The sequence below is a fragment of the Gekko japonicus genome, unplaced genomic scaffold, assembly GCF_001447785.1.
Source record: "Gekko japonicus isolate JY-2015 unplaced genomic scaffold, Gekko_japonicus_V1.1 scaffold869, whole genome shotgun sequence".
Lineage (NCBI taxonomy): Eukaryota > Metazoa > Chordata > Lepidosauria > Squamata > Gekkonidae > Gekko > Gekko japonicus.
Genome location: NW_015173700.1, coordinates 434,962 through 454,966, shown reverse-complemented (window position 1 = coordinate 454,966; position 20,005 = coordinate 434,962). Strand labels below are relative to the sequence as shown.

At 50.9% G+C, this 20,005-nt stretch overlaps 1 protein-coding gene across 1 annotated transcript in view; it reads right to left on the bottom strand.

The window, feature by feature from the left end:
- Positions 1–20,005, bottom strand: part of LOC107120519 (dual specificity mitogen-activated protein kinase kinase 3-like) — an 81,137-nt gene that overhangs the window by 40,939 nt on the left and 20,193 nt on the right. The window lies entirely within an intron of this gene.

Sequence of the window (20,005 nt, the reverse complement as noted above, 5' to 3'; positions counted from 1 at the left end):
AGGGGAGGGGAGGGGAGGGGAGGGGAGGGGAGGGACTTCCAATAGTCCACCTTCCAAAGCAGCCATTTGCTCCAAGTCATCAGCTGTGACCCCAGGAGGTCTCCAGCCACCACCCTCTCTGCCCAGCACACACACACCTCTGATTGCAATTTTGGATTATTCACGGCAATAGCATAATACGGAACCTTTAGAGGCTCAAAGCATTTCATTCTGGAAATCTGAAGGATTGCCAGCCTCCAGGTGGGGCCTGGTGATCCCAAACCAGCTACAATTACAGCTCTGGAGGGCAGACTCTAGGGCCTTATGCCCCACGCTGAATCCCTCCCCTCCTCAAACCCCACCTTCCTCAGGCCCCACTCCCTAGTCTCCAGGAATTCCCTGACCCAGAGTTGGCAACCCTAGAAATCTGGGTGGAAATTCTGCCGATGCACCCTCTTCTGCCGATGCACCTTAAAGATGGACAAGCTTCAGTGGGTGAAAATAATGCACGCAGCACAAAAGCAACCGCTCTGTGAGGATCTACTCCCTTGCATGCGATGGATGAAATGCGCGCAGCACAAAAGTGACAGCTCCGTGAGGATCCACTCACATGCACGCGATGAACTGGGCTCAGGAACATTTCTGCAGGAATCGGTTTGTTTTTCTAAAAAGGTGCCACCAAATTCCTTTTTATTTTTACCGCCTCTCCAGAATTTATACTGCTAACAATAACTTCGGCTGAGTTGATGATATTGGCTATCCTGTATAAAGACCTTCATGGTCTCGGCCATTGTTCCCTCTAAGCTGAGTGAGTGAGAGCTAGCTCACAGTTTATTAGCTTCCGTCTCACACATTTTTGTCTTGGCTCAGGAAGGATGGCTCCAGAGCAAACTAATTTATGCAGTAGCCAAATCGCTCACTCACAACTTTAATGCCAGTAGCTCACAAACTCCACAGCTTAGAGGGAGCATTGGTCGCAGCCCCTCTTTATTTACAGGACGGCGCAGCTCTATGCTCCGCCACGACAACTCCGCTCATGCCAGCAGGGACTGGCTCCCCTGCGACCTCGAGTCCTCCTCTAGTCTTTTCGATTCGAGAGACTCGATTCCGGGCTGCTTTTCTGTGTAAGTTCGGGGGGGGGGGGAATCTCGGATTCTGTCTATTTTGCATTCTGCAATTTTATTTTATTTTTTGCAAAAAAAAATTTTTGCAATTTTATTTTATTTTAGTTTGCATTTTTTTTAAAACTTATTTTTCAGCCCAGAAAAAAGAAAATGAGACTGAAGCTTCCCTGACTGTGTGCCCTGGGTAAACGTGGCCAGCTCTCTGGAATGCACCATTGTTTTGACCAAGTGGGTAGCTGTGTTGGTCTGAAGCAACAAAGTTTTTGTCCAGCGGCACTTTGAGTTTAATTCTGGGGATAAGCTTTCGTGTTCATGCACACAAAAGCTTATCCCCAGAATTAAACTTCGTTGGTCTTCAAGGTGCTGCTGGACTCAAACTTTTGTTTTGACAAAGTCAGAGTAAGGACTTCAGAAGTGCAGCACAGGCCAAGTATCTTGAACTTTGCACGCATGAACTGTAACATTCTGTTCCCTGCTGCCTCATTCTCCTGCATATCTGAACCAGGTCCTGTGGAACTTTAAAGCCACATACCCACAGCTATCGTGGGTATCACGTCTTGTCTCGACTCCTGGTGGAATGAGCTCCCATATGAGATCAGGGCCCTGCAGGGCCTTTTACTGTTCCACAGAGCCTGCAAGATGGAGCTCTTCCGCCAGAATTTTAGTTGAGGCAGCAGGCGTCTCCCTACAGTGGGTCAGATCTGTGTTACCATCTGGGAACCCCAATATGAAATAGACCTCATCTCTTGAGCCTCCGACTAGAAACATAGGAATATTATTGTATTTTATCCAGTGTATTTTAATTGTTTTTAATTGTATACGGTATTGATGGAACCTGCCCTGAGCCTGCTATGCAGGGAGAGCGGGATACAAATCTAATAAAATAATAAATAAATAAACTGTCAGTAAGCCACAGCCTAAATTTATTTACTTCATTTATACCCACCTTATACCCCTAATTTTCCTCCTCTGATTCATCCTCACAACAACAACAACAACAACAACCCTGTGAGGTGGTTTAGGCTGAGTGTGTGACTACTCCAAGGTCCCCCAGCGAGCTTCCATGGCAGAGTGTGGGGATTCGAAACTGGTTGGCCTAGACTGACAGTTTAATGCTACACCACACTGGCTCTTAGTTCTGGCACCAATGTTTGGGTCTTCAAGGGGTCACAACCCTGTGAAGAAAGACTGGGCCATTGTTACGGCTGTGTTTTGTACCCATCCCAGAATTCTTTACAACAGTCCTGCCAGGAATGCTTGCCACTTCCTCAGTGATTTAGAAGGAAGTAGGGAAGAGAGAGGCCCAATCTTAGGCTACCTAGGCAGTCTGCATCCAAGGTGGGCTCATACATGCTTCAGACCAACACAAAAACCTGGATGTCTGCAGTCTAGCTAACACCCCACCCAAAGAGGATGCAACATTTTCAAAACCTGCACCGTTCTTTATCGAGAGGAAACTGACACCAGGAATAATCAAGAACGTCCGCCCCCTTCCCAAAAGCAAGAATGCAGAGATGATGTTTTGTGTTGAAACTGTAGCTATGGAACATCTTGGGGAGGGGGGGATTTTTCTCCAGGCCGCACCGCTCACCTCCATGGCTGACGCCAGCCAGTGATTCCAGTCCCGCCCCCTGGGTACAACCTGCGTCAGGAGTGAAACCGGAGCTCCACTGGAACAGGAGCAAGCCAGCTGCTAGCCATGGAGCGGAATGGCATGCATAGATTTGGGGAGGGGGGGTTGTTTGAACTTCAGGGTGTGGGGGGGGGGAGTACCAAACCCTGCAGGATTTCGGGTGTGAAGAACAGCAGGATTTCGGGTGTGAAGAACAGCTCACCGACGTTGTTGCATGATTCGTACAAGGATCGTGGAGAAAGAGCGTGCATGCGAGGGGTCATGCTAAGTTTGCCCTCAAGGCTGATAACACAGTCTGGTCTACTTGCTTCCAAACCAACATCACCACAACACACACACACACACACAGAGAGAGAGAGAGAGAGAGTGTTCTGGTTCACTTACAACACCCAGAGAACAAAGAGTCGTGCCAAAACTATGACCAAAAAAGTGTGCCACGTCTTGGAATCATAGAGCTGGAAGGGACCTCCAAGGTCATCTAGACCGCAGCAACAAGAAGAAGAGGAAGGAGGAGGAGGTGGGAGGAGGAGATTGGATTTATACCCCGCCCTTCACTCGGAGTCTCAGAGTGGCTTACAAGCTCCTTTCCCTTCCCCTCCCCACAACAGACACCTTGTGAGGTAGGTGGGGCTGCGAGAGCTCTGACAGAAACTGCTCTTTTTAAGGACAGCTGTGCCAGAACTATGGCTTGCCCAAGGTCATCCAGCAGCTGCGAATGGCGGAGTGGGGAATCAAACCCGGTTCTCCCAGATTAGAGTCCACGCACTTAAACACTACACCAAACAGGATAGTACACTTTAAAAGTTAGGTTAACACTAATGACCGACAGATTCAGGAGGCAGCCGTGTTGGTCTGAAGCAGCAGAACAAAGTTCGAGTCCAGTGGCACCTTCAAGACCAACAAAGTTTAATTCAAGGTATGAGCTTTACCCGAAAGCTTATACCTTGAATAAAACTTTGTTGGTCTTAAAGGGGCCACTGGACTCAAATGAATGACTGATTAAAGGATTCCAGCCCTTGACATGGTCCATTCTTCAAATTTCATCAGGAGAACTGCTTCCCCCTCCACCCAAAAAAGTTGCCTCCCGTGCAAAGACATGGCCCATCCAAGAATTCCTCTGCAGTGTCACTCTACTTGCAGAAAAAGCAGCCCCGCCTCATTTATCATGGTTAAATGGAACTTCCATGTCTAGGGGGAGTGTACCTTCAAAACCAGGTGTCCAGGAGAGCGCAGGAGTAACCCACTGCTACATGTCTAACTTGTGGGGTTTCTAGGGGCATCCAGTCAGCCCCTACTAGAAACAGGGCCAGATGGGATGGATCCAGCCAAATGTTTTGGTTTCTCGGGCAGCTGTGAAAAAGGCACACAGCCTCTGGAGAGGTAAAAGAGCACACGACCACGAAGTTAACCTCGTGATGGCCTCAGTGGCACGGGCGCAGACACAAAAGCGCTCCTGTTTGGGAGAGCGACTGTGCCAGACTGGTTTTGGCCATCTGCTCCTCCACAGCATTGGAGAGATATTGTGGCCTTAAGAATGTTGGGATGCGTGAGGCCTCGTGCGTGAGTCCTTGAGGGGCGACTCTTCATCTGAGGAAATGGAGCAAGTGTGGTTGCCTTCCACAGCACTCGTTGTCCTTATTAATGCATTTTGCACAGACATGCTGCCGATCATGCTTCTTGCCCCCATGTTTCCCCTTCTCTGCCATGCATGCGGGTGTTTCTCTGCAGACACAGCTCCCGCTTTGTGTACCCAACGAGGCGGGCTCTTGCCCACGAAACCTGCAGCAAAACCTTTCATCTCAAAGGTGCCGCCAGGATCCCTTTCTGGCTCCCCTCGCAACAGGCGAACCCCACTGGAAGATTCGCACGCATTTTGCGTTGTCCCGTTGCATCTTTGGCACGATTTATTCCCAGTGAGAGTTAAACACACACTCCCGAGTCCGCTAGCTGGTTTTAACCCCGTCGAAAGTCTGAAAGGTATGAAGTACCGTCCTGCTTTGGATTCACACCAGATTTCCAGCCTAGTGGTTACAGATGCTCTATAATGGCACACGACTCTTTACAAACTTGCTGGAAGATTCGTTTCCTCGCCGCAGAAACGGGGAGTTAGTTATTGCAGAGGAAGCTTAGGATCGGCAGGCCTGGTGTCCAAGAGCGTTCCTTCGACAAGTTCACAGGAGAGAAAACTCTGCCAAATGAAGCTGCCGTATATTCAATTAGACCATCGATCCACTGAGAGCAGGATCGTCCAACCCAGGCTGGCAGTGGCTCTCCAGGGTCTCAGGTAGGGACACAACACTGGCCAACTGATCCCTTTACCTGGAGAGGCCACGGATTGAACCTGGGGCCTTTGGCATTCCAAGCAGATTCTTTGCCAGTGATCTACAGCTCCCCCCCCCCAGCACTGAAGCACAGCAAGGAGGGGCTGAAAACCTCAGCCCCAGCAGAATTTTATGAGCCGCCAGGTAACAGTTTTCCCCCCAACACAGGGCTGGAGCAATGGGAGAAGAAACGTTTGCCAGAATGTCCGGGCACCTGCCCCCATCTAGGACCTCCTCCCAACCAATGCTCCCTCTAAGCTGTGGACTCTTGTGAGCAAAAATTCAACTTTGTGAGCTACTGGCATTGAAGTTCTGAGCAAGCAGTTTGGCTCCGGAGCCATCCTTCCTGAGCTGAGCAGGAGGCGGGGTCACTAATAAAATGGCTGCTGCAGGAGGCGGAGCCAACTACAAAATGTCATGGAGCATGGTGATATATCACCCTAATAGTGCTTTCTCATGTTTAATAGGATGCCTTTCAATCTGCACAGCCAATCAGAAGCCCTGCTGGGCAAAAGTCCCTCCTGGCCCCACCCACTTCCTAGAAACTCTTCATCAGTGCCAGGAGAGGTGTCTGCGGGTACCAGTGCATGCAAAGGCACCGTGTTGGGGACCCCTGGGATTAAGCATTCTGTATTGAATATCCTTAACCTACAAATACTCCATTTTTTCCCACTCCAAAGGTGGAGGAGGAGGAGGAGGAGATTGGATTTATACCCCGCCCTTCACTACCCAAAGGTGTCTCAGAGCGGCTTACAATCTCCTTTCCCTTCCCCTCCCCACAACAGACACCCTGTGAGGCAGGCGGGGCTGAGAGAGCTCTTGACAGAAAGGGCTCTTTTTCAAGAACAGCTTGCCCAAGGTCATCCAGCCAGGTGCAAGTGGAGGAGTGGGGAATCAAACCCGGTTCTCCCAGATTAGAGTCTGCGCACTTAGCCACTACACCAAACTGGTGTTCTTTCATTTCATGCTCTCCTGGTTGTGTTTGCCCTGTGTTGGCAGAGTGTGTATTTCATGGACTATGGAAAAGACTTATACAGCTGTGCATTGTATGGATAAAAAGAGGAGTGGGGCTGTGTGGCTCAGTGGTGGAGCACCTGCTTTGCATGCAGAAGGTCCCCGGTTCAATCCCTGGCACCTTCCGTTAAAAAGGATGTGATGGATCTGTATCCTAGAGAGAGCTGCTTGCAAGTCTGAGTGGACAATACTGACCTTGGTGGACCAATGATCTAGTTTGGTATAAGGCAGCTTAATGTATTTATGTGCCTCCTTTGCACACAGCAGGTCCCAGGTTCAATCCCCAGCATGGCCCATGGAAAGAATCAGATAGCAGGTACGTGAAACATCTGGCCCTGGACCGTTGCTGTGGTCATAGGAGACAAGGATCTGATTCAGTATTCTACAATTTCGTGCATGTGGGTGTTCCATAGTATTAGAAATCTGTGCTAACCGTTGGAATTGATCAGCAATAGACTGAGGATAGAAAGCATGCTTTTATGGAATTCACTGTCACAGAGGGGTGATGGACAATGCTCCCTCTAAGCTGTGGAGTCTTGTGAGCAAAAATCCTACTTTGTGAGCTACTGGCATTAACATTGTGAGCAAGCAATTTGGCTACTGCATAAATTAGTTTGCTCTGGAGCCATCCTTCCTGAGCTGAGACAAAAAGGTGTGAGCTAGAGGCTAAAAAGCTGTGAGCTAGCTCACACTAACTCAGCTTAGAGGGAACACTGGTGATGGGTTTTAGCTGGCTTTAGAAGTGGTTGAAACATGTCAATGCAAGAGAGGTGGCTCGGTTATGACTGGTCAGTGGAGCCTCCCTTTGCAGAGGCAGTATATCTTTGCCTGCCCCTCTCTCCATGTGGCTTTCAGGCTTGCTGGTGAGCTTCCCAGAAACAGTGTAGTGAAAGAGGCTGCTGGACTTAAGCTTCCTTGTTTGATCCAGTGGGGCGGCTCTTACGCTTCTAGAACACATCAAGCTGCCGTATACTGGATCAGACCACTCGTCCGTCAAGTATTGTCTAGTCAGACTGGCAGCGGCTCTCCATGGTCTCAGCTGGGTGTCTTTCATAGCACCTTCTTCGTGGTCCTTTTAAGTGGAGATGCCGGGGATTGAACCTGGGACCTTCTGCATGCCAAGCAGGTGCTCTACCACAGGGCCACAGTCTCTGGCCATATCCTCTAGAGTTTCAGGCAGCGGTCTTTTGCATCAGCTACTCCCTTTAACTGGAGATGCCGGGGATCGAACCTGGGACCCTTCTGTATGCCAAACAGATGCTCTGCCACTGAGCCAGGCCCATGCATAGCCCTGCAGGCTAAAGGAAATATTTGCTGTCCTGCCACCAAAGAACAACCCTTCTCCCTCCTAGAGAGCCTTCAGTGATCCTTGTCCTAGAACTCTAGCACGAGTCTCTCTGGCTGGATGCCAGGCCCTGTGTCTGCGGCTGAGTCACGGTTGCTATCAGTCACTCCCAGCTCTGAGAGTCTCTCTTCCCTTTCAGAAATAGTGACTCTGCTGACGGAGCTGTAAGGCAGACAAGCCATCGTGCTGGCCACAGCTCTGGGTGCCCGGTTGGCAGCGAGGGCAGGGGACTTGGAATCACGCCCTTCTCAATGCCTCATTCCTTCTCCAAACTGCACCACATCAGGTGGGAGAGCTGCGCCTTCTGAATCTTCCTCCTCCTGTTGGACGTTCCTTGTGTGTAGAAAGTTAGCCTGTCAGGACCAAAGTGCACGTTACACCCCATTTTCTTTCATTTGATTAAAAAAAAAACACAGTCTCAGATATCCATTTCCTTTTCTGCAGTTTGTCTTCTCAAGAATCCTTCCTCCTGCTGCTCGTCTCCATGCAGAAGCTAAATTAGGTATCAAGGTAGCCCGAATTCTGAGACAGTAGAAACTGACATGCAGAGGACAAAATGTGCATGTTTGAGGCACAATTCTGCATCTGCTTGCTGCAAAAGAGGAATCAGAAGCTTGGTTTGTAACACCGTCATCCTTTGCAGCTTTTCCGAAAGCTGGCTTAGGGTTTCTTTGGCTTCTGGTTCTGCTCAGGCCCTGTTCTTATAGCATCATAGAATCAAAGAGTTGGAAGGGACCTCCAGGGTCATCTAGTCCAACCCCCTGCACAATGCAGGAGATTCCCAACCACCTACCCTCCCCACACCCCCAGTGACCCCTGCTCCATGCCCAGGAGATGACAAAAAACCCTCCAGGATCCCTGGCCAAACTGGCCTGGAGGAAATTGCTTCCTGACCCCAAAGCGGTGGCACAGGCAGTACAACGCCTGCAAAGTAACAACTATAGCGAACAGCCTCAATGGCTGTTCAAGACTCCACCGCGGCCGGAGTGAGCTTCCGGCCGTGTCCCAGCTCCCGCCAACCCAGCGGTTCGAAAGTAAAAACAAGTAGATAAATGGTGGCAGGGGGCACCCACCTCCTGGTTCCGTGCCAGGAGTGTTGGCGGTGGCGGCGGTGGAGACGGCGGTGGCAGCAACAACAATGGCGGCGGAGTTCCTGGCGATCTAAAGAGGTGGCGACCAGACCGGACGAAGGCGGAGCCACGGCGATGTGGGCGTGAGACGGCGTAGCACGGCAGGAGCCTGAGGGACGTAAGCCAGAAAGCTGCAGCCGGAAGCAGTCACACGCAGTGGAGGGAAAACATCGAGCCTGCCGGAGGTGGTCGCCGGTTACCCTGAAAGACGCCAGAATAATACCCACAGCCCGCCGGGAGAAGAAGATAGAACGCGCCGCTAAATAGGGTGTCGGTAGGCAGTCCCTCCCCCTGTGAAATGTGTGGCCCTAGGTAGGTTAATTAACTACTATAAATAATAGTAGTACACTGTAAACCGCTCTGAGACCCATTAGGGGTCATGGGCAGTATATAAATCCAATGTAAAAAATAAAAAAGTGGTGATCATGGTATGCTCTCACTGCAGACATGAGGACTAGACATCTGCTTTTTAAAAAGGGGGGAGGGAAAGGTGAGGTTAATCTTTGGATGCAGGGTTTTGTTCCAAGCTCTTGAGAGCCAGTTTTACGTGTTTAGTAGATACAAGCTGTCCAGATGTCCCAGGACTGCTCCAATTCAGCCTGTGGATGTTGCACATTAAGGGGGGGGGGGGAACTTAGCCTGTCAAGGGAGAGAAGGTCCCAACTAGCTTTCTACCTGCAGTGCTTCCCCCCCCTTCCCCATGTGCAGGGAGGTTTTTTTCTGGTAGGGAGGGGCAGCCACCCAATACTGGACTCTGCCAGACGCGCAGCCTCCTCCTATCTGAAATGGTCTTCTCCAGAAGAGGTTGTACTGTTTGTTTCTGCTGAACGTATTGGACCTAGCCCATGTTCGCCACCATCCCCAAAGCATAACCATTGATCCTTTTTTCCTCTTCTTCTGCCAGTCTTGGCGGCCTCACAGATCTGCTGACTGTTTCAAGCTATGTACCACGTTTAAAATGTGGCATTCGCTGGCAGAGGATGTGGTGGGGGTCATAGTCAGAGATGGCTTTAAAGGGGGCATTAGACAGAACCTTGGAGGAGAGGTCTATCAGCTGCTACTAGCCATGGTGACTAAAGGGAACCTCCATGTTCAGAGGCAGTCAACCCCTGAATCCCAGAGCCGGGAGGCAACATCAGGGAAAGGCCTTGGCGTCTCTGCCCTGTGGTTGGTCCTCCAGAGGAACTGGTTGGCTGCTGTGTGAGACAGGATGATAAATTAGCTGGACCACCGGTCTGATCAGGCAGGGCTCTTCTTATGTTCTTATATGTTCCTTCTATGTGTTTTTGGGTGAGCGGTAAATTTTTGCCAAGCTGGAAACATTTGTCCATGGGTTTCTGAGACCACAATCCCGAAACTTGACCAGCAGAAATGTTGACGGAGCCAGATTTCAGGGAAGGGGGGTGGGTAGGATTTTGACATCTACTCAGCATTTCTTCGCAAACCTCGAAGCCTCTTCACATGTGACAATTTCTCAACCCCCCCCAAGCCCATCTGGATCCCATTAGCAGGGCCTTGCAGGCTCAGAACACAAGAATTTTGTGGTTACCTTGGCCTCGAATTTTTCAAAGCCTCTCTGGATATGGTCTCATTTAACATAACATGGGGGGAGAGAGATATTTCAATAATGACATATACTTTTCTCTCCCATGTTGAAGTTTAAAGCTAGTGGATGCCTGATTTGACTTAGAGTGACTTATTTGAAAGGGTTGGGGGAATACAAGAAGTTTCTTCATCCACAATGAAACTCAAAATTGACGTTATTCAGGTGTTCATCTGGGCTCCAGTTTGGTGTAGTGGTTAAGAGCGTCTGGGAGAACCGGGTTTCAGCCTCCACTCCTCCACATGCAGCTGCTGGATGACCTTGGTTCAATCACAGTTCTCTCAGAGCTGTTCTCTCAAGAGCAGTTCCCTCAGAGCTTTCTCAGCCCCACCTACCTCACAGGGTGTCTGTTGCGGGGAGGGGAAGAGAAAGGAGACTGTAAGACACTTTGAGACTCTAAGTGAAGGGTGGGGTACAAACCCAACTCCTCCTCCTCTTCATTCAAGAAAACTAGATGGCGGACTTAATTAAGGCTGAGAGCCAGTGTGGTATAGTTGTTAGAGTGTCGAATTTTGGAGACCCAGGCTCGAATCCCATGCTTTGCTGTGGAAGCCGTAACCTTGGGCAAATGACAGTCTGTCAGCCTAACCTACCTCACAGGGTTGTTGTGAGGATAGAATGGGGGAGAGGAGAACCATATAAGCTGCTCTCAGTCCCCCCTGGGGAGAAGGGCGGGGTATAAATGGCGTAAACAAAACCTGACACTGTTTAGGGGCAGAGGATTCATCATTTGGCTCTCAGCTAGAGAGGGTAGATCCAGTGGATCTCATTTTCTTTTGGGAGTCGGGTTCCCTCTAAGCTGAGTTAGTGTGAGCTAGCTCACAGCTTTTTAGCCTCCAGCTCACACCTTTTTGTCTCAGCTCAGGAAGGATGGCTCCAGAGCAAACTAATTTATGCAGTAGCCAAATCGCTTGCTCACAACGTTAATGCCAGTAGCTCACAAAGTAGAATTTTTGCTCACAAGACTCCACAACTTAGAGGGAGCATTGCCCATCACCCCTCTGTGACAGTGAATTCCATAAAAGCATGCTTTCTATCCTCAGTCTATTGCTGATCAATTCCAACGGTTAGCACAGATTTCTAATACTATGGAACACCCACATGCACGAAATTGTAGAATACTGAATCAGATCCTTGTCTCCTATGACCGCAGCAACGGTCCAGGGCCAGATGTTTTACGTACCTGCTATCTGATTCTTTCCATGGGCGATGCCGAGGATTGAACCTGGGACCTGCTGTGTGCAAAGGAGGCACATAAATACATTAAGCTGCCTTATACCAAACTAGATCATTGGTCCACCAAGGTCAGTATTGTCCACTCAGACTTGCAAGCAGCTCTCTCTAGGATACAGATCCATCACATCCTTTTTAACTGAAGGTGCCAGGGATTGAACCGGGGACCTTCTGCATGCAAAGCAGGTGCTCCACCACTGAGCCACAGAGCCCCACTCCTCTTTCTATCCATACAATGCACAATTGTGTAAGTCTTTTCCATAGTCCATGAAATACACACTCTGCCAACACAGGGCAAACACAACCAGGAGAGCATGAAATGAAAGAACACCAGTTTGGTGTAGTGGTTAAATGCGCAGACTCTAATCTGGGAGAACCGGGTTTGATTCCCCACTCCTCCACTTGCATCTCTCAGCCCCGCCTACCTCACAGGGTGTCTGTTGTGGGGAGGGGAAGGGAAAGGAGATTGTAGGCCGCTCTGAGACACCTTTTGGTAGTGAAGGGCGGGGTATAAATCCAATCTCCTCCTCCCCCTCCTCCACCTTTGGAGTGGGAAAAAATGAAGTATTTGTAGGTTAAGGATGTTCAATAAAGAATGCTTAATCGGCCCTGGGTCCCCAACACGGTGCCTTTGCATGCACTGGTACCCGCAGACACCTCTCCTGGCACTGATGAAGAGTTTCTAGGAAGTGGGTGGGGCCAGGAGGGACTTTTGCCCAGCAGGGCTTTTGATTGGCTGTGCAGATTGAAAGGCATCCTATTAAACGTGAGAAAGTACTATTAGGGTGATATATCACCATGCTCCATGACATTTTGTAGTTGGCTCCGCCTCCTGCAGCAGCCATTTTATTAGTGGGGGGGCCGATTGCCCCCCCGCTTTGGAGGCCTGATTTCCGCCGACGTGGAATCGGGCCCCGGGGCACCCCCACCCCGGCATGCACGTCAGCCAGAGGTGACGTGCTGACACCGGGCACGCTGGGGGCGGGGCCACATCCATCTGAGGGGAAAAGTCAAGACGCCGTCCGGGAGCCACCCGCTGCAGAACAAAAGGTATTCAGCAACCCTACCTGCAGCAGCCATTTTATTAGTGACCCCGCCTCCTGCGGCAGCCATTTTGTGATTATGCCCACTACCCTTTCTCAGAATTCCAAAGGTGACCACATGCTCAAAAAGCTTGAGGCAGCAGGCGAACAGTGATAACAGCTTTATTGAACACGAAGTCAGAAGAACCAGAACGAGACAAACAATGGAGCAACAGGCTCCTTTTCAAACAGTCCAGGCTTGGCAAGCCGCGCCCACTCCAGATAGTATCCAATCATAAACTGTACATAAAGACCAATCACTTTGCTTGCCTCCAGAACTTCCTTTGTTCTGATAAGTCAGTTTACAATACCCTTGTCAGAATCAAGCTCAATACCTTCATACGTTACATTTCATACACAACAGGGACATCTGGCTTAATCAATAGGACGGACATACTGCCTACATATATAGACTGACTTACTAACGAGACGGGGGTGGAGGGGGAGGGGGAGTGAGGGGGAGAGAGGGGGGGGGAGGATACAACTTACCCTGAAGTGTAGAGGCTACCCCTGGTTTCTGTGCTTAAAAACCACAGGCTTAACCTGCCCCTCCCAGCTATGCAAATGCATAAGAAAACCCCATCATATCTTTCATGATCAAGATCATCAAGTCAAGGGGTGGGGGAACAGCCCCCTCCCCAATTTTTCCTCTTTTTAAATTTTATTCCATTGGGGGATTTCCCAGAGTTCTGCCCAAAAGAAGCTTTGCAGATTGTTCCCCTGACCCCGCCCGCCTGAACTGATGACTACACAGTCTTTCCATTTGATGGAAACAACAAAAAATTCCCCTTGAACAGACTAGTCCCTATCGAACAAGCTCACTCCACGCCTGGCAGGCGAAGGGTGCCAATCTGCCCTGCTGGCAAATGCAATGCCCGAGAACACCTCTGCTAAATTTCGCCTCTAGGTGGCAGTGTGGGACTCCACCTCTCCTTCCTGATCTTTCTCCATCTATAAATTTGCCACCATGTTTGAAATAGCAAATGGCAGTTAGGACAGGGAATTCTAGGGTTGCCAACCTCCAGGTGGTGGCTGGATCTGTTCACCTAGAGAAAAATGGCCACTTTGGAAGGTGGACTCTACGGCATTACACCCTAATGAAGTCCCTCCCCAACCCTACCCTCCTCAGGCTCCACTAGGGTTGCCAGCTTCCAGGTGCCAGCAGGGGGTTCCCCACTTTGGGGGCTGTGATCCGCTGGTAGACAGCTGGCTAAACCCCATCCCCAAATAGGGACATCGTTGAGTGATATCTGATGCGATGACGTCCCTCAGAAGTGACGCCATCACATCGGCGAGGTTGCGCGCAATGCTCTGGTTGTGGGGCAAACTCTATGGTTTTGAAGTGGAAAAAACCATAGAGTTTTTGCCCCCAAACCAGACTATCGCGTGCAACATCACCAACACGATATCACTTCCGGGTGATACCATCGCGTCAGGACGTTGCCCAACCACATCCCACCCACCTCTGGAATGCCCCCCAATCCCCCACCACAACGGTGAGGGGACCTGGCAACCTTAGTTCCCCCCCCCAAAAAAAATCTCCAGGTATTTCCTGACCTAGAGCTGGTAACCCTAATAGGGATTGCCTGGAATTACAACAAATCTCCATCCTACAGAGAGCAGTTCCCCTGGAAAAAAGAGTATTTTAGAGGTGGACTCTATGGCACTATACTCTGCTGAGGTCCCTCCCCAAACCCTGCCCTCCGCAGACTCCACCCCCATCTTGAGCTCTAGGAATTCCCCCATTCAGAGTTGCCAACCCTAAATTAGCACCCCAGCCATGGTTCGAAACCCACACAAGGGCTTTTGAACCATAATATCATCCCTGCAGTGCACTGCTAAGCCTTCAGACAAAACAAGGTTCATGATGTTCCAGACAAGGGCCAATGTCCCTTTGCTTGTGTTGACACATGGCCAGTGTTCCCTCTAAGATGAGTTAGTGTGAGCTAGCTCACAGTTTTTTAGCTTCCGGCTCGCACATTTTTGTCTTAGCTCGGGAAGGATGGCTCCAGAGCAAACTGATGCAGTAGCCAAATCACCTGCTCACAACTTTAATGCCAGTAGCTCACAAAGTAGGATTTTTGCTCACAGGACTCCACAGCTTAGAGGGAGCATTGCACATGATCCAAGAAGCTGCCTTATATTGAACCAGACCATTGGTCCACTAAGGTCGATATTGTCCACTCAGAACCAGGTTTGATTCCCCACTCCTCCACTTGGACCTGCTGATGTGACCTTGGGTCAGTCACAAGCTCTGGCACAGCTGTCCTTGAAAAAAAGCAGTTTGTGTCAGAGTTCTCTCAGCCCCACCCACCTCACAGGGTGTCTGTTGTGGGGAGGGGAAGGGAAAGGAGTTTGTAAGCCGCTCTGAGACTCCAAGTGAAGGGTGGGGTATAAATCCAATCTCTTCTTCTTCTTCTTCATCATCATCTTTCACATCATCTACTGGCAGAACTTTTAACCAGAGATGCCGGGGACTGAACTTGGGACTTTGTGCGTGCAAAGTAGAGGCTAAAGCCACTGAGCCATAAAGGAGCTCTCAAACAAGCAAAGGGGCCAGGAGGTGTAATTCTCCAGGAGAGAAGGAGAGAGTAGAGTAAACAAGATCGAAGGAACAGGATGTGCAAAGATCACACAGTCTGAAGGCGAGAAAGGAAGACCCCTCAGCTTCCTTCTGGCCACCTGTGATGGAGTTCAGTTTGACCAGAGAAAGAGAACCCCAACAGGTTGAATGCCAGACTCATTACCCAAACTTTGTGGGTCGTGAACTAGGTATCCTGGCACAAGTTGGCACTTCTAGCAGGTGGTCTCTCCCAATATGCTCCACTTGGCCTGTTAACCTGTTGCTAAAACTCCTGCCTGGCCACCAAAAGAGATCTGTGCTGGCTAGAAACGGCGCCTCTTCAGCACTGGCCCCTACCGGAAGCCGTCAGGAAAGCATCATCCTTTCAAAGCAATATCCACCTGAATAATTTCTGGGGTGTGTTTTGTGGATGAACTATGCAGGAAGTTGAAGGGGTTTATAAGAATTTCTGGCCTCGCGTGACATTAGTAGCTGAGCTACACTTATTGTATTCTGTTTGCTGTTGGAGTTTTTAAATTATATTTTTATAGAATGAGATTATCCTCCTTGGGCCTTTGTTCAGAAAACAGCAGGTTTTCTTTTTTTAAAAGTCCTAAATGACAGCCTAACCTGGACTTGGGTTCAAAACTCACCAGGCCGGGGTGTGTGTGTGTCAAAGCAGACATATCACATCTTTTAGGGAAAGGGGAATGCACGTCTCTCCTCTCCTCCATTTCTTCCTCACAACAACCCTGTCAGGTAGGCCAGTTTGGTGTAGCGGTTAAGTGCGCAGACTCTAATCTGGGAGAACCGGGTTTGATTCCCCACTCCTCCACTTGCAGCTGCTGGATGACCTTGGGCAAGCCATAGGTCTGACAAGAGCTGTCCTTGAAAGGGCAGTCCTCGAAAGAGCTCTCTCAGCCCCACCCACCTCACAGGGTGTCTGTTGTGGGGAGGGGAAGGGAAAGGAGTTTGTAAGCCGCTCTGAGACTCCGAGTAAAAGGTGGGGTATAAATCCAATCTCCTCTTCTTCTTCTTCTAGGTCAGGCTGAGTGTGTGCGGCTGGCCCAAGGTCCCCCAGTGAGCTTCCATGGCAGAATGGGGATTCGAACCTGAGTCTCCCAAACCCTAGCTTGACACTCTGATGACGGCACCACATTCGCACTACACACTTTACAGTGCTCACCATAGCAGATGGCAGGTTACATGCGGCCATCAAGGTGGCTTCAGACAACAAGGGTGAGACGGGTGGCTGAGGCCTAACCCCAGTGGTTCCCCACAGCATCCCACATAGGGCCAGTGTGGTGTAGCAGTCAGAGCGTTGGACTAAAAATGGGGCGACCCCAGAATCCCCATGCTGCCATGCAAGCCTGACTGGGTGACCTTGGGCCAGTCACTCTCTTAGCCCAACCTACCTCGGCAGGGCTGTTGTGAGGGGAAAACAGAGGAGAGGAGATGGACACTGCTGGCTACTTTGGGTCCCCACTGGAGAGGAAAGTGGGGTATAAACATATCCAAGTATAATTTAAAACATAGAAGTTCTGTATGGGGGAAAGGTTGCCCTCCCCCGCCCCACACAAGAGGGAACCGAAACCTGGAGGTTCTGTTCCGGATGGGCCAGAGAACTCCACAAGACAGGAAATACTGCTTCCTGCATGTCGCCTCACTCCCTTTCCATTTTTAAACAACTCCTGTTTTAAAACAGTGCTTTGCAAACAGTTGTCGATGAACGCGGCGTGCTGGCATTCCAGGTGGCAACATGGCCTACGGGTGGCAACCTCCAGCTGCGATCTGGAGATCTCCCAGAATTAGAACTCGTAGTCTCCAGACTACAGAGATCACTTCCTTTGGAGGAAATGGCAGATTTGGAGGGCAGGTTCTGTGGCACTGTATCCTGCTGTGAACCTTTTCCTCCGCAAACCCCAGGCTCCACCCCCAAATCTCCAGGAATCTCCCAACCCAAATTTGGCAACCCCAGTCACGCCACTTGCTCTGTCCTCCTTCCATGCCACTGAACACTGACAATCTGAAGGACACAAGAAGAGCAGGCCAGAACATTCAGATAACTGGATACCCCATTCATCTCGCAATTTAAACTTGGACGGTTTTCTTTCTTTTTTTCCTCCCTGGAAGGAGTTTAAGAAAGGAGGAGGGAAGGGAGTGGTGGTGGGAAAACTCGACTGAATCCTGCCCTCCAGAAACGAAGAAGATGGGAGAGCCTTCCCGTCACCCATGCGCAAAACACTTTTGCTGCACAGCTCGCAGAACCCTGCTTTATACTGTTGCTTTATTTGGTATCTACGAAACGTCTGGCCGGGCAGCCAATAGGAAGAAGGCCCTTGACAGGAAGCGCTGGCCGAGTCTGAATTAAAGAGGCAACGCTGGGGGGAACCAAACAGGTTTCTGGAGAGAGAGTTTTCGGAGAAGCAAAATCTGCCGCCACATTTCTCAACTTCCCGAGGGTTTTTAAAAGAAAACCCAGAGCTGCTGTGGAGAGCTCTCTGACAGCCCCATTCCCTTGCATCCGGAAGGACCAGACCGGCAATGCACATCAGAGAACGTGGTGCGCAAACACCCGCCGCTTTCCAGGAATTCAGAGCTTTAGAGGGGAAAGACGGAGATTACGCCACCATTTCTCAAAACTTTCAGATCTCAGACAGGGACTGCCCGCCTGCCCTGGGCTTAGCATTCATTTCGGGATGCCCCAAAGCTGGCATCTGTCTGGCAAGGAAACGCATGGCAGACCTCTCACGGGAGGCAGCCAGGCACATGAGAACGGATCGAAATGAAGAAGGGCTATTAAAGATTACTTTGAGATGGAGGCAGCGCTGGAGGTGCAGTGGAACGCCTTTTGGTGGTTGTGAGAATGCCCCCATGGGCCCAGGCTAGGAATAAACTTTGGCAAAGACAAGGAACGTTGCAACTATCCAGGGAAGTTTGGGGGGAAGAGAGTCTGCGACAGACCCTGGTGCTACACACATCTCTTGGCCCTTCCTCCCCAAACCAAGAGAGAGCGCATTCCAACGGTTGTAGGGATCCCCACCCCGCTTCCAACACCGCTCGAGAGTTCCTGCTTGCACACCAAGATGGGGCTCTTGCATCACCAGTGACAAAGCCACCCACGCGGTTCCAGCTCCTTAATCATCACAGTATTAATAGAATTGTCTGCCGATGGCTCAGTTCTCCAGTGTTACCAAAGTGACCAGCGCAGGACCAACCCGGGGGTGGGGGTGGTGTCGAAAAGGTTCCAGAACTTGGTCAGGCGCACTGTGTCACCAAGAGACAGGAGAACATGCAACCCCAAAATCTAACAGGGGCAGGTGCCAAATGCTTTGTTCCAGAGGTGTCGAACATAAGGCCCGGGGGCTGGATCCGGCCCATCCAGGGCTTTTATGCGGCCCGCAAGACTGGTCAGGGGGAAGTGGGCAGAGCCACCCCGAATGTGGCTTCCGCATGGCAGAATAACTTTGTCTGCAACAGTCAAGCAGTGTAGGAGCATCTGCCCAGTGCTGCACCACTGTTTGTCCAGTCCGTCCATGCAGGTTTTCCTTTGCACCTCCCTCCCGGCGCATGAGGGCATGCACTGAGGATACACCAACTCGGAGCTCACCAGCTGCTGTCCTTACAGTTCATATCTCCAGTACCTACGTTTTATGGCACACAGTAGGAATCAAGCTCATTGTAGGAACGAAGACAACGGGTGCTAGATTGGCTGTCCGGCCATGGGCCCCCGTCCCCCTCCCCCCCCGCTTGCCTGAGTCCACAGAGGTCCAAAGCTGTCGGAACCGGCACCCGCCATATGGTTGAGGCACCAGGGGATGAAGCTGGCAGCTGGCCCGGCTGGCGGGCCCCACTCGTGCGCTCGAGGCATCGCCGTCGGTTGGGGCTCGTTCCCCCCCCCCAGCGCAAGGCCCTGGCAGCCAGGCTTGTCCCTCCCCCCGGCGCACTTTCAAGGGGGTGGTGGGCCAATCCAGCCAGGCTCTCTCTTTCTCCCTCCAGATGAGGTCTCAGCGAGCCAAGGCGGCCAGGCTCGCGCCTCTCCCCGGGCAATCCAGGCAGGCCGCCTCTGCCCCCCATGCCCGCTCGAGGGGGCTGCAGGCCAAGGCGGCCAGCCTCATCCCTCCCCCCCACCCACCTTGCCAATGGCACACCAGTAATCTTGACTGGCGGCCGACAAGCCAATGGCTGAGGGAGCACATTGAATCTCGCCACCCCATAGGGCAGAGGCCACCCCAACTCCCTTTTATATATAAGAGATGGTTCGGCCCAACCAAGTGACATTTATGTCAGATCCGGCCCTCATAACAAATGAGTTTGTGTCAGCAAGCTGCCATGGTGTTCTGTGTTACTTGTGTGACTGTACAGTTTCTCCCTCCCCCTTCTGCTTGCTAGCCTGTATTTTATTCTGCTGTAACGCCAAGCCAAACATCTGGAGGACGTGGTGTAGGAGTGAGCTTGAATGCTAGCTTGTTGCTTTTAGTTCCTGGGAACTGCACCTGTTTTATGTCTGGAGATAGCAGTGTTCCCAGGGAATGAGCGCGCAACCATTGCCTTTCACCCGCCAGCGGGAAAGTGACCCATTGGTGATGTGCCTGGTTCAAATTCCTTTATTATGCTTGCCCTAGCTGTTTGTACCCATTCCTAACAAAGAACTTGTTTGAGTATCTTTCCAAAGCTTTGAAATAAATTTTGCTTTTTTGAAACGTGGATTTATTCTCGATGCTTGGGGATCCAACATATTGTTAGGAATCCCATTATTTTCCTATCGTCCCGAGTCTGACGAAGTCATGAGCGGGACAGAGGGAAAACTGCCTAAAACGGAGGGGGACACGGGATCGGTCCCAACAACCTCCACGCCGTTGATCACCACGACTACGGTGCCGACGTCGGGTGCGGTGGGGGGAGCGATTCCCCGTTTGCCTTCGTATTTGTCCTGGCCGCCTCCAACCCCTTCGCAATGGGGGCCACGGAGGACACC